Genomic DNA, 12,298 nt, shown 5'->3' on the forward strand with positions numbered 1-12,298 from the left:
TGACATACCTAACTGGCACATATAAGAAAATAAGATGAGAAAATAATTGACAGATTTAAGTTGTAACTTTAAACAAAGCTAAATGTAGCTAAACACAGTAGGGACAGTGAATCACCAGAACATTTTGGCTTCAGTCGTTGGCTGATGGAAGCGAGCTACATTGTTAGCTTCTCTTCTGCTAATGTTGCACCGTGCTCTGGGATTTCACCTCGGGACTGAATAGTAATATGCGTTCTCGCGATCGGCTCGCCGGCGATGGGGGCGGGGCCTACTGTGTACAGGAGGATTAGATTGACAGGTCTCAGCTAGCGTGAAACGGTGGCTGTTGAGACAGCCCCTGTATCGCTAAAGATAGCAACTTCTGACTCCATTCATCCCTCTACATGAATCCCTTTTGTTGGATTCATGTTGACGTGTATTTAAAAAAAATTTAAATTTGTGGCAGGGAGATTGTGGGGGAAAATATATAAAAAGCATCTAATCAACCAAAGAGTTTACGATCCCACCTGCAGTACCTCTGCGGAACCCATAGGGGTCGCGAACCCCTTGTTGAAGACCTGTGTTCTAGTACCAAAAGAAGAGAAAATTAAGAAGAGAAATTAAAAGAGATTTTAGAATAGCAGTGTGAGAGCGTGCCCTTAATGATAACAGTTGCAGCGTGCAGTAATGAACACACGGGACACCTATATGCAGCGTATATGTAACTTAATATTTGCACAATCCAGCACTTACAGCGGAGGCGCCTGACCCCTGCATTAACCCCTGCTCCGCTGCCACTTTGGCGAACGGGGAGATAGATATTTTCAAGGCAAACACAATTAAAGCTGTGGGTTGAAACACATCAATAGAGGCGATGTGAGGGAGATGCAAGCATCTGTGTCCTGACATGTTGTGCAGCTTCCTGCCTCCTCTCACATAATGCTGCACATTTGTCAATCCCCCCCCCTCCACCACCACCACCACCGCCATCACCTCAGCCCACCCTCCCCCAAGCTCCCGCCTACATGCTCTGCTGCCGATTGCGCAGGAGAGTTCGCGCTCTTTGGAGTGGCAGACTCACTTTTTACAGCAACAAGGTGGTGCGGAGCGGACGCCATCACCGGCGGACGTATTCATTATTCAATAAACATTTTACATATTCCCAGTTTATGAAAGCGCAGCTCTGTCTTGGTGTGATTATCCTTTGTGGCTGTGCGCCGCGGGCTATAGGGAAAGATAAAGTCGGCATACCAATCGTCAGCGGCTCCCAGGAAGGGCAATAATGATGCATTAAGTCGGATTTAATGCAAGTGCAGCGGGTTTGAATGTGTTTCAAATTGCTCAAAAAGTTTTAGTCGCCCGTAAATCAACGTTAGATATATTACAGATAATTTGTTTTTCAGCGACTTGGACCAGCTTTGTTTCGAAATCAGGTCACTGCCGCGACAAGGATACATACTCTGCATTGTTGTAAATCAGAATTAGCTTAGGTGTTAAGGTAAAGGTTAAGGTTAGGCATGTAATGTTGAAGGTTGGTGGCTCGGGAATAAATAAACCGCATGCCAGCAGAGTATCCCCGCACAGGGCGGCCGGCTGTGCGTGCCTGTGTGGTAGTTTTTTTTCTGTCTTTATATATATATATGTCTGTTTCTGCGACGCTGCGCTATATTGAAAAGATAATCTGTGTTTTTGTGCCACTCCTGCCAAAAACAGTAGACTGATAACCTGATTTGCTGGTAACCTTACACTAGGGGGACACAGATGACAAATATCTTCCTGGGAGGCCTTGGCAGCCGCAGCCCATATATTACTGAAGGGTCACCTTGGCCCGGTCCCCATCTCATCACAAAATAGCGTTCAGTACCTTCTCACCGCGGACAAGGCCATACTTCATGTTGCCATATATCTTACCTGCAGGAGCATCTCTGGGTGTATCAATATGAATAGTAGAAAACTGATAAACTCAGACCGGATCCTAGCGGTGTTCTGCAACAGCAATAATATTTTCTGCAGCGTTCCAGAGATAAAGAGACAAACTGCTTGCTCTCTGGTTCGCGTGAGAGATTGGACTCAGTGTGCGCCGCTCATGTAGACACACATTCGGAAATCTTGGAGCCAGGCTTGCAAACAGACACGGGAACAGTCATGCAGAGCATCATCTAAGACAAGTATAATGCGAGATTAAGTATTGATGTGTCACAGCGCCATAGCCTGAGGTATGAAGCTGCATCTGGCGTGCGTTACAGTTAACTACAAAAGACAATATTCCACTTGTGGAACAGGCCTCGGAGCAAGTGTGGGATGCAGCAACTTAAGACGTGCAATAAAAGTAAAAAAGTACAATAAAAATAGTAGAGGGGGCTTGATAAATGCCGGTTACCTAGCAACAAGCGGCATTAGAGAGAGAGCTCAAACACTAGCTAGGGCTCTCGTTCTGTGGGCTAGTGTCGAACCATTTTTCATGATTAAGCTTAGGGAGTCAAGTCAAATTCGGAGACAAACGGCGGCGTTAATGCCTCGGCTGCTCCCGCCAAACACTCAGCGCGAGGCGAAGCCGAACGCCGTCGTTCTGCGGGGCCGTTTTCCGACGCCGACGATAGCACGAGATTGCTGCTGATTCGCGGTGTTCGGTGTGTTCGTTGGGGATTTAATGAAAAGATCGTCCGTGTAATTCGTTTACGCGCTCGCGAAATGGGCGAGTAGGAGGAGAAGTTTGGGGCTTTACTCGCACGCCCTATGAGGAGTGTGCGCGTAAACAGTTTTTGTGAGTTAACTTGGGTTTGTGTGCGGGGGTGGAATCTGATAGGTGCTCCCTTTTTCCTCAGTGTTTCACCTCCGATCAATGCCCTCCCACAGGAGACCCCATGACTTCACTCACAAAGAGATTTTGTTACCTCCTCCTCCTTTAGGAGGAAATAAGACCCTCTTTTAACAAAAAAAAAAAAGAGAGAGGGCTTTTTCAACCATTTTCCTTTAGAGGAGCCTCCATTTCATTATCCGCTCTTTTGTATTACCTACTATCAGATCGGAGGACCCTACAGTTCTAATATGCGTGTACACGTAGAGAAAGGACAGAAAACAACAAAATGCAGAAGGTAATCGATGAAAAGCCAACTTGCCTCCTGTTGTCTGCTGAAACTGGTCCACTGGTTTGTGTTGTAATTTAACTGTTTTTCTTTTAGATGAATGAAACACACAGTGCTTTGAGTAATTGTTTGTGTTTCTGGTCCTGTGTGCAATTAACTTGCTGCAGTGTCGTCAAGACTGATGCGGTGGAACATGGTGACTGGAACTGGAATTATCCTTTAAAAGTGTCATCACGTCATCGCCTTGACATGATCTTTAGAGCTAGTGGGTGCTCACCTGGTGTTTTAGATCAGGCGTAACATTATGACCACCTTCCTAATATTGTGTGACTCATCAAAAAATGGACAATGGCCATCTGAGGCAACAGGATGTTGTTAGTGGGGGCCTTTGCGTCCTGTTGGTCGAGGGTTGTTCCAGTGAATCCCACAGATGCTTGATCTCTTTGGGATCTAGTGAATTTGAAGGCCTTGTGCTGTTTTTCATGTTTTTTTTTTTTTTTTTTTTTTTTTTTAGTTGTTCCTGAAGAGTTTTTGTGTGTCTGTGTCAGGCTGCATCCTGCTAGGGATGGCTGCTTCCATCAAGGAGTGTCATCGCTATGGGGCGGGGACGCCTGGTCCGGTCTAGGTGGGTGCTGCATTACAGTTTCCCAGCAAGGACAGTGAATTGTCACAAGATGGTCAATGTTATTCACTTCTCCTTCCGGTGGTTTTAATGTTGTGGCTGATCAGCATTTAGGAGAAGCACGAGGGCCGTGACACGTAAAGATGCCTTCCTCAGAGGGCGAGTCAACCTGCTAAATTGGTTGAAAGGCCACCAACAGGGGTCTGACTCAGGGCAAACTGCGCGGGACACGCCACAAAAAGCAGGTTCTCGGATGCTCGCTGACAGTCAGCTACTAACCAGGCTGTCAGCGGCTGGGTGGCTATGACCTTAGTTTTTAGAAGAAATCTGAATCCTCTCTGATCACAGAAGTGGTGAAAGTGGAAAGCAATTTTCCAAAATGCAAATTCTTTCACAACAACATGGCCATCTGACCAGCATGATTCAGACTCCTTTGAATGGTCTGTGACTCCTTACTAGTCCTAGCTCTTTTCACTACATGTCACCATTCTTGCTGTTATAAAAAGTTATTTCCACTAAGGCAGGCACTGAATAACACATTGACCGCTATCTGTAGGTTGAGGACTAGTTGCTGGTTGTTCTTAATGAGGATGTTTGCGTCCTCATATGGGGACATTAAGTTGCGCAGCCATTTTCAGTTTTATAATATACAGTGAAATAATCCCCGTGTCCACATATGAGGACATTTTTTTTTCCCCAAAAAGTTCGAAAATGATGCTTAGTTTTTATGCGTCTTAGGTCCTAATAATCCCAACTACCTTGGAGAAATTAAAAATGCAAACAAAATGCATGCAAACGAAAGCTCATGTCTCAGGAGGTTAACTGTGAATCGTGCAGACCTACTCTGGTGAATACCCAGAGTAAAAAGTATATTTTTGTTGTTAATGTATGTTAACCTTTTAAGACCTAAACATCCGCCTGTGGATAAAAAAAGAAAACAAGCCTAATCTTGCAGTATTTGAATTGCCGTAACTTAACAATGGACGAAATTCAAAGTGTAGCTGAGCACAAACAACTGCCATTACGGTAATGATGACGCACCACTAATGCTGGCACCTAGTTGGGGGACGATGCACGACCAGGGAGACCCGGGAAGAGAGATGTTTAGATGAATTTGTTGATAAAAACAGAGTTAGTTATACCCTCGAGATGTCACGAAGGTCTCCCAAACAAAAGAACTACTTCCCAGTGTTCAGTTACACTTTGAATTTTGTCAAAGGCGCAAACCACTGTGAGTTACGGTAATTCAAAAAAAAACTTCTCGCCGATAACACGTTTGGTTCTGAAGGGTTCATGTTAAAACCATTGCTATCTTGGGGGTTTAGTCCAAAACAAAGTAATAATAATGTGTACATATATACTGTATATATGTACACATGTATATATATATATATATATAACAAAGGCGCGGAAGAAAAGGATGGACAAAGACATTGCTTTTGTAGTAGAGGGTTGAAGGCCTTTGTTTCACCTCTTCAGTGAAGTACTCAAGCCTCCTGCGAAAACTAACTTTGTGCTTACGGTGGCATTTTGGGGACGCCTGAAAGTGGCTGCCGACTCATGCAGAAGGAGCAGGTTGACAGAATGATGATTTCCAGCCTCTCTGCGCTTAGCAAATACAGATTGTACAGTGCGTAAATGGAGGCTTTAGGACGGAGACGGGGGGGTGGGGGGAACGCAATGAGACGTGTTCATCCAAATTGAGACAGCGAGCAGCCTCAAATGAAAACCGAGCGTGCCTGAATTAAAGGGGGGAGATAATGGGTCAGAAAGAGCGAGAAAGAGCTGAAGAGAAGCAATCGAGGTGTAGTGAGAGAACTCGAGGAAGACGCAGTGAATGGGCAGAGAGTGGGCTGAGCTGAGAAAAAGAGCTGTTTACCGGCGGAGGGGGAAGGCAGCGAACGAGAAAGAGACTGCAACAGAAGAGGGGTAGATAATCGACGTGGGTGAGAGGGAACGAGGGAGGAGGCGGCCGAGAGTGAAACAGACAGTGACAGAGTGCGCGACGGGGAAAGAATAAGATAAAGGTAAGCAGGGAGTGGAGGTTTTGCGAAAGGGAGAGAGCTCGAAACGCGCAGGCAAAAATAAAGAAAGGAAAAAATGAAAATAATAATAATAAAAAAAAGATGAAGGAGGGTTCCCGCGGTGCTTCCTGGGTGCAGTCCTCGAGTAGACCAGAGGGCAGCCCGGACGGATGCAGGCCTGGTCGGGGCCGCGGAGGGCATCGGGCAGGACGAGCTCTCGCAATAGGGACATTAACAAAGCGTGAAATTAAAGCTGCCATGCTGCAGGGACCCTGGGCCCTGCCTTAACCCGCCGCCATCATCACCCCTCTGAGGCCTTTCTCGGAGGCTGGAGGGAGGCGGCAGCAGCGGGGCTTTGACAGGATGCTGAGGGGGTAATAGAGCTTGGTGTATTACCGTAATGATGTGTGGAGAAAGGACAGAGGAGGGAGATTATAAAGGGAGGCTCTAATCACTCCTGCGTGACAGCATAGCTCTATCTGGTACCACAGGCTGCAGCGCTGCCACGCACAGGTGTCCACGGACTGACAGGCAGCCTGAGCCGTGTGTGTTTGTGTGTGTGTGTGTGTGGGAATTAAGAAATGCTGACGAGGCGTGTGCACGTGTGCGCGCATGTTTCCCCCAATTTGAACAACCGCGCTCCTTGTCACTCACTCGCAGCGCACCTGCACGTCTGCTTGTCTCAAGCGGAGCTCGGGCTGACAGGATGAGGTGGCATCCCGGTAAACACGCTATTCAGCATTTCGATTTACACCTGACACCGTGACGCGGAATGGCAGCAGACCTAACCTTGAGCTTCCACGCAGTTGTCACTGAGTTTTCAAGTTATTTTTTTAAGAGAAATCCTTCAAAAAAAGAAAAAAAAAGAAAAAAAAGTGCAGCAAACTCCCGAACATGCTTATCTACAAATAAAGGATGTACATTCTGGTACTAGTCTCAGCGTCTTAAATGTGCCTGTTTAGACCAAGCAAACCGTTTCATCTCGGTCTCTCGGATTGGCGTTTTTCACGACTGTCTTACACTTTATGAATCGTTAAAAAATGCTGAGTCAACCATTAACACAAAGATCTGTTTCTGCTGTTGTTTTTCCCGCTCACCATAAAAATACGAATTATGTCTTTACAACCGTGTCTCCTCAGCTGAAATGTGCACCTTAAGCCTTTCGTATCACGGGATATAATTATTTAGCAATTTCAAACCCCTTTAAAATCCGCGGCAGGCGACGAAATGTGCGTAAAGTATGCAAAATAGGTTTGCACGTTGCACGGAGAGAGAAACTTAATTTGTTATTCGTCTGTTAATTTCCTGCCTGGAACCTCCTTGAATCTAAAACTCCCATCTTCCCCCGTCTTTATCGCCCCCCTACTTTCGCCCTCACTCTGTTAGGGGAAACTGTGGACGGTATTAGATTTTTGTCCGTGTATGCATCACTGTCAGGGGAGCGCTGGTGCTCTGCTGCAGCAGTGGCCAGTTAATAACCCTAGTGTGAGGTCTAGTGACGGGGCATCATCAGCCGGCTCTGTGCTGCTGTCAGGAGCCATTTACCCCAAGCAGCTCCTCGCCTAATGGAACATCTGAGTCAATAAAAACAATCATCACTGCCAATTCTACTGAAAGCAAGGAAATTATTTTAGGTCATCAAGGAAAACATGGCTGAGGTGTTTGGATCTGTCTGTCCGGGCAGCGGCTTGACGTGCACTTATCCAGACAACCTATTATAGCCTGTGTCTTCGGCGTTTCGTCTTGTGTGGATGCATTGATGACCGCAGCGGGGCTCTCTCCGGTGAAAGGCTAGCCGCGGCCTCGCGGTGCATCGGCTCTGGTTTATTTCATTCTTGTGACCGTGCAGAACCTGCGTTTTGATCTCCGCTGGTGGGCCGAGCCTCTTGTTTGGTGGGAAACAGGAATCTATGTCCGACTGCGTCGGACCCGGCGCAGACCTTATCAGCTGCCATGTTTTTGCTCCCACCACGGTTTAATGAACCACTCTCAGCATCCACTCAATATCTCTTCAGCGAGGACCTCCATTGTGCTGCCAAAAGGTCAATAGCTGGACAGTGTGTCTTTGAGAGGCTTTCTGCCTTACTTCAAGACTCTTAATGGTGTTCAATGGAGAGACCCACACAGCATTCTCAAGGGGCCGTTCCCAGATATCCGCCCGTGATACCTAATCCGGGCCCATTAGCTCTCCTTCCAGCCATGAAAGAACGTGGCTCCCTTGCATCTCAGGAATTAAAAATTAACTAGCTAATATCCATTTGTCTGATGGGATGCTCTGCTCGGTTGAAACAGCAGATTCCCCCAGCGATGGCCTGTGAGGGATGGTTTGTGGAACCCAATCTGCTGGGGGGAAAACGCTGACTGGGATGGCAGGAAGAAACGGAGGGATAATGTCCGTCCGTCACATCCATCACAGCCGGCTCGCGTCTGCAACAGCTGGCCGCCGAGAGATCACCTCCCGCATAAAAACCGGGAGTCTGCTCCCGAGCTGTCATGCGCCGCGCGCGTTACTCCGAGCCGAGCATCCTGCTCATCGCGCATCGTGACCTTGCTCTTAGTGTCCCTGCGTGGTCGATACCGGCGCACAGCGCTCTCGGTGACACACGTGTCGCGCATGACACAAGCGCTGCGCAAAATGTCTCGAATGCTGTGGGAGATTTTTGCATTTTTTGTGGGGAAATTAGTTGTCACGGGATGTCACTCGAGGACGAGCAGCACCGCAAAAGGAAAACACCGTTTATATATATATATGTGTGTGTGCATGTGTATATATATATATATATAGTGTCATGTTTCGTTTCTTGCAAAAGCAGCTCGACACAATCCTCCACAGTGCAGAATAGAAAATAATTTGTGCTGTGTCGCCTCCTATTCCTTCTTAGATCCTTATGCTCAAGGGCCTCGCCAACCTGCTGGCTGCCATGCATCTCTCCTCTATTGCTGAGTGGCTAACTACTCTAACCACAGTGGGGGGAAAGAGAAGAAAAAAAACAAAGAGGAGGAGGACAGGCTTGTTTCTCTGCCCCCGTCCCTCTGCAGGAATTTTCTGCCTTTGATTTCTTCTTCTTTTTCTTCTTCTTTTTTTTTTCAATAACCAAGGGCTCTTTTCACTTTTGCCAACTCAATGAGAGCTTATGTGTCCTTCATCCAATTCCAGCCCACCACTCTCTCTCCGTTTTTTTCTCCGTCTCTTGCCGGTGCTGTCTCTTCCTCTTCATCTCTGCATTCCGCCTTTTAAATATAGCTCCTGTGAAAAAGCAGCTGTGTTTCTTGTGGATTCGGTCTTTGAAGGAGACTGATCATTCATGTCTGTCTCTCTCTCTCTCTAGTGGCTTAAGAGGTGCGTTTGTGATGCAGGAAAAAGGCTGTTTAGTTGATCACATAATATCATCTACCATACGGCTCTTCAAGGGAATTCACATCTTTGACTGATAGATCATTATTATAGATATATCCACCGCGCAGTGTCACTTTATTTTCAGTTTACTGGGGAATATTCTGTCTTATATTTGAATGTTCATCTCAGTAAGTACTATGGGAGTCCCTCCTGCTCATTTATGTCACCACTGCTGCATCCCACACATGCATTTCCTGCTTCCCCTGACAAGCTATCAGACTTCTGATGCCACCTCGCTCTAGCCGACAGCGCGACGGTATCCTTCCAAACGTTTCCTTTATAAAGATTGCGAGTGAGACGTCGCAGAAACTCCGGCAAGTACACCGAATTGGGTCCGACTGCTGGGAAAGTAACCGCAATCATTAACATGTTTGACTGCGTGTTGGTTAATGATACAAGAGCTCTGTGCGTTCTCATCATTAACTTCCATTAACTGTTTTCCTGCCTCATTGCGTCCTCCGTTAATTGCGCAACAGTTATAAGATGAAAGCATCCTGCTATGGAGTCTGCGTAAGGTCTCATTATGTATCAACACCAGTTTGTCAGGTTGGGTTTGAAATGTTGGCCAAAACATCCTGCGTGACGTCACTGTACGTTATGCAAATGCGTGTTTAGAATTTGAGGTTGGACGGATGCTACCGGATTTGTCTGGACACAATTTTTTGCTAGCTGCAAGTTGCAGCATCTAGTGTATTTTTAAAAGCCAGTCCTGGTTAAATTTGCGACTTAAGAACAGGGGTCTTCAAACTGATGCAGAGATTATGTAGGTTGCATATTTAACTGCTATTTGCAAATTCGCCGGTGCTTTCTGAGCACACTCCTATGTTTGTGGTATTTTTTGTTGCAGTGATAAAGCGATGCGTTTTGGTCTCGATAGTCGACTGCTGCACTGTTAGCTTCTTTTCTGCTAACATTGCAGCGTGAGTCTGGGCTTTTATAGGGAGACTGAGTAATAAAGACATTTAAAATTGAGAAAAACTATATAAAAAATGTCCAATTACCCAAAGATTTTGCGACCCCCCTGCCGTACTTCCATGGACCCCCAGGGGTTGCTGACCCCCTATTGAAGACCTACGGTGTAGAATATGTAGCCTGCCTTCCACGTTAACTGTGTTTACAAGTTCGTTTCACGTGCTTTGTAAAGTATTGCATTAGAAAGGGTATATGGGTGCTGCCAAATCCAGAAAAAAATAATTGAAAAATAGTTTATGTGTTTGATAAGAGATGAAAATACCACTGCAGAATAAGTTCTGATGTAGAAAACGTTTAACTCACGTAACGGATGAACTGTAGACAAGAAGAAGAAAAAAAAGGATGTCCTTCCTTTGTCACCGTTTCTGCATTCATTTGAATTTGTTTTATTCTCCGGGAGCCAACACTTTCCGACATAAAGGCATAATTCACAATCTTCATTTTTCTCGTGCAAATTTTCATCTTTTTCATAGTGAAATAGTTTCGGAGGTTGGTTTGTTTTTGGTTTGAGATCTCTTCTCCTTCTACTATTCGTCCTTGCAGCCATGCATAGCATCGCCTTCCGAGGATACAGAGCCAAGTTCATTTGCTTCATGCAAGTTAATGGAAACGCTTGTAGTTTGCCGCATTTGTTTCGACTTCGCAGTTATAGGGAGACAAATCTACTGATAATTAATGCTCTGTGATGTAAGGACACGTCTTAGATCCAGAAGTTAAACTTGTATATTCTGTATTGTTCCAATGAGAAAAGAGGGGATTTAAAAAAAACAACAACAACCAGGCAGTTTTTATGCATCATATCAGACAATATAAAGCATCAACATCGCTAGATAGGAAGTATAGCAATTACAGAGATCCATATGGCACCATATTTTCTGTACACATTTGAAATCACTAATCACTATTTCGTCATGACGAAAAAGAACAGTTTCATTTGCACGGCAGGATAAAGAGCAAAATATGGCTTTTACAACTGGGAAGTTAAGCTATTGTTTTCAAGCTGAGTCTGAGAAAGAGTAGAATGTTAAGATCTAATGTTTTTTGATGATATGCAGATGGGCTGTATCCACAGTAATGACCCAATCAGTCTCATGAGCAAATGATTTTATGTTAAAAAAAAAGAGAGAGAAAGAAATCCAAGTGGAAGTCATTGAAAGAGCAGAATCTATCTCAGTTTAATATTCAATTCAATTTGGTTTTATTTATGTCGTTCCAATAACAATACAAATTGTCTCAAGACACTTTGCAGAACCCAGAGCCTGAAATAATAGCGCTGATTAAAGCGAGAGATGCAACGCTAAAAATAAAAGTCGAGAACTGGCGCTAATTAAATGATTTTTAAAGGGCCGAGAAGCAAATTTATCTTTTGGTGTGGGACTGAATTAAAATGTATGCCGATAACATTGTTGTATGCTGGCGAAACGCAAGTCGCTTCACAACCCCGGATGCTCATTTCTCATTATCCGTGTGGCCGCGGATGGACAAAATATAACATATTTACAGCGATGGTGAAGTTAACTTTTATTCATATCCATTTTCTGGACAACAATTTTGGTGTTTTTAAGTGTCATTTGATGCTGTATTTTTACTCATAAGCACAGATCCTGCAACTTCTTTCCCACTAATCTAAAAAATAGTAACAGTAACTGCAACATATATCGTATAGTGTACTAAGCTTATGCATTTGGTAGTTTGCAAATACTCTATGTTGCCAGTTGAGTCTTTAATTTCTTTATTTAGGGCATTCACCTGCTCTTCTTTGCACATCACTGAGATGTTACTGGCACAAAAGACGTTTGAGATCTACCCACAGATGATTAACGATGTTCAAGTGAGGAGATTCTGAGGGGCCACTCCACAATCTGCAGTGTCTCTCGAAGTGGTTTGTGGTGGACTTTTAGGCCGGCTTTGGACCATTGTTCCTGCTGCACAAGCCAACCACTTTTCAGTTCGAGTGTCTGACCGGCATTTGCATCCATCCTTCCTTCCATCTGTGCAAAAATTTCTCCCAGTCTAGATTTCTGATACAGTTTCCCACCAAGGGCCAGTCCGTTTGGCCAGTTTCTCAGTCGGAGAGGTGCGAATTACGTTTTTATTTCTCTGCACGGAACAAAGAGTGCAAAATTAGCCTGGCCCATATAGCTAGATTTATAGGGAATATACTAGGTTGGAATAAACATAAATTTCTCTTTAGTTCTAATAAATTCTGAGCAGTAAG

The sequence above is a fragment of the Mugil cephalus genome, chromosome 7 (genome assembly GCF_022458985.1).
Source record: "Mugil cephalus isolate CIBA_MC_2020 chromosome 7, CIBA_Mcephalus_1.1, whole genome shotgun sequence".
Classification (NCBI taxonomy): Eukaryota; Metazoa; Chordata; class Actinopteri; order Mugiliformes; family Mugilidae; genus Mugil; species Mugil cephalus.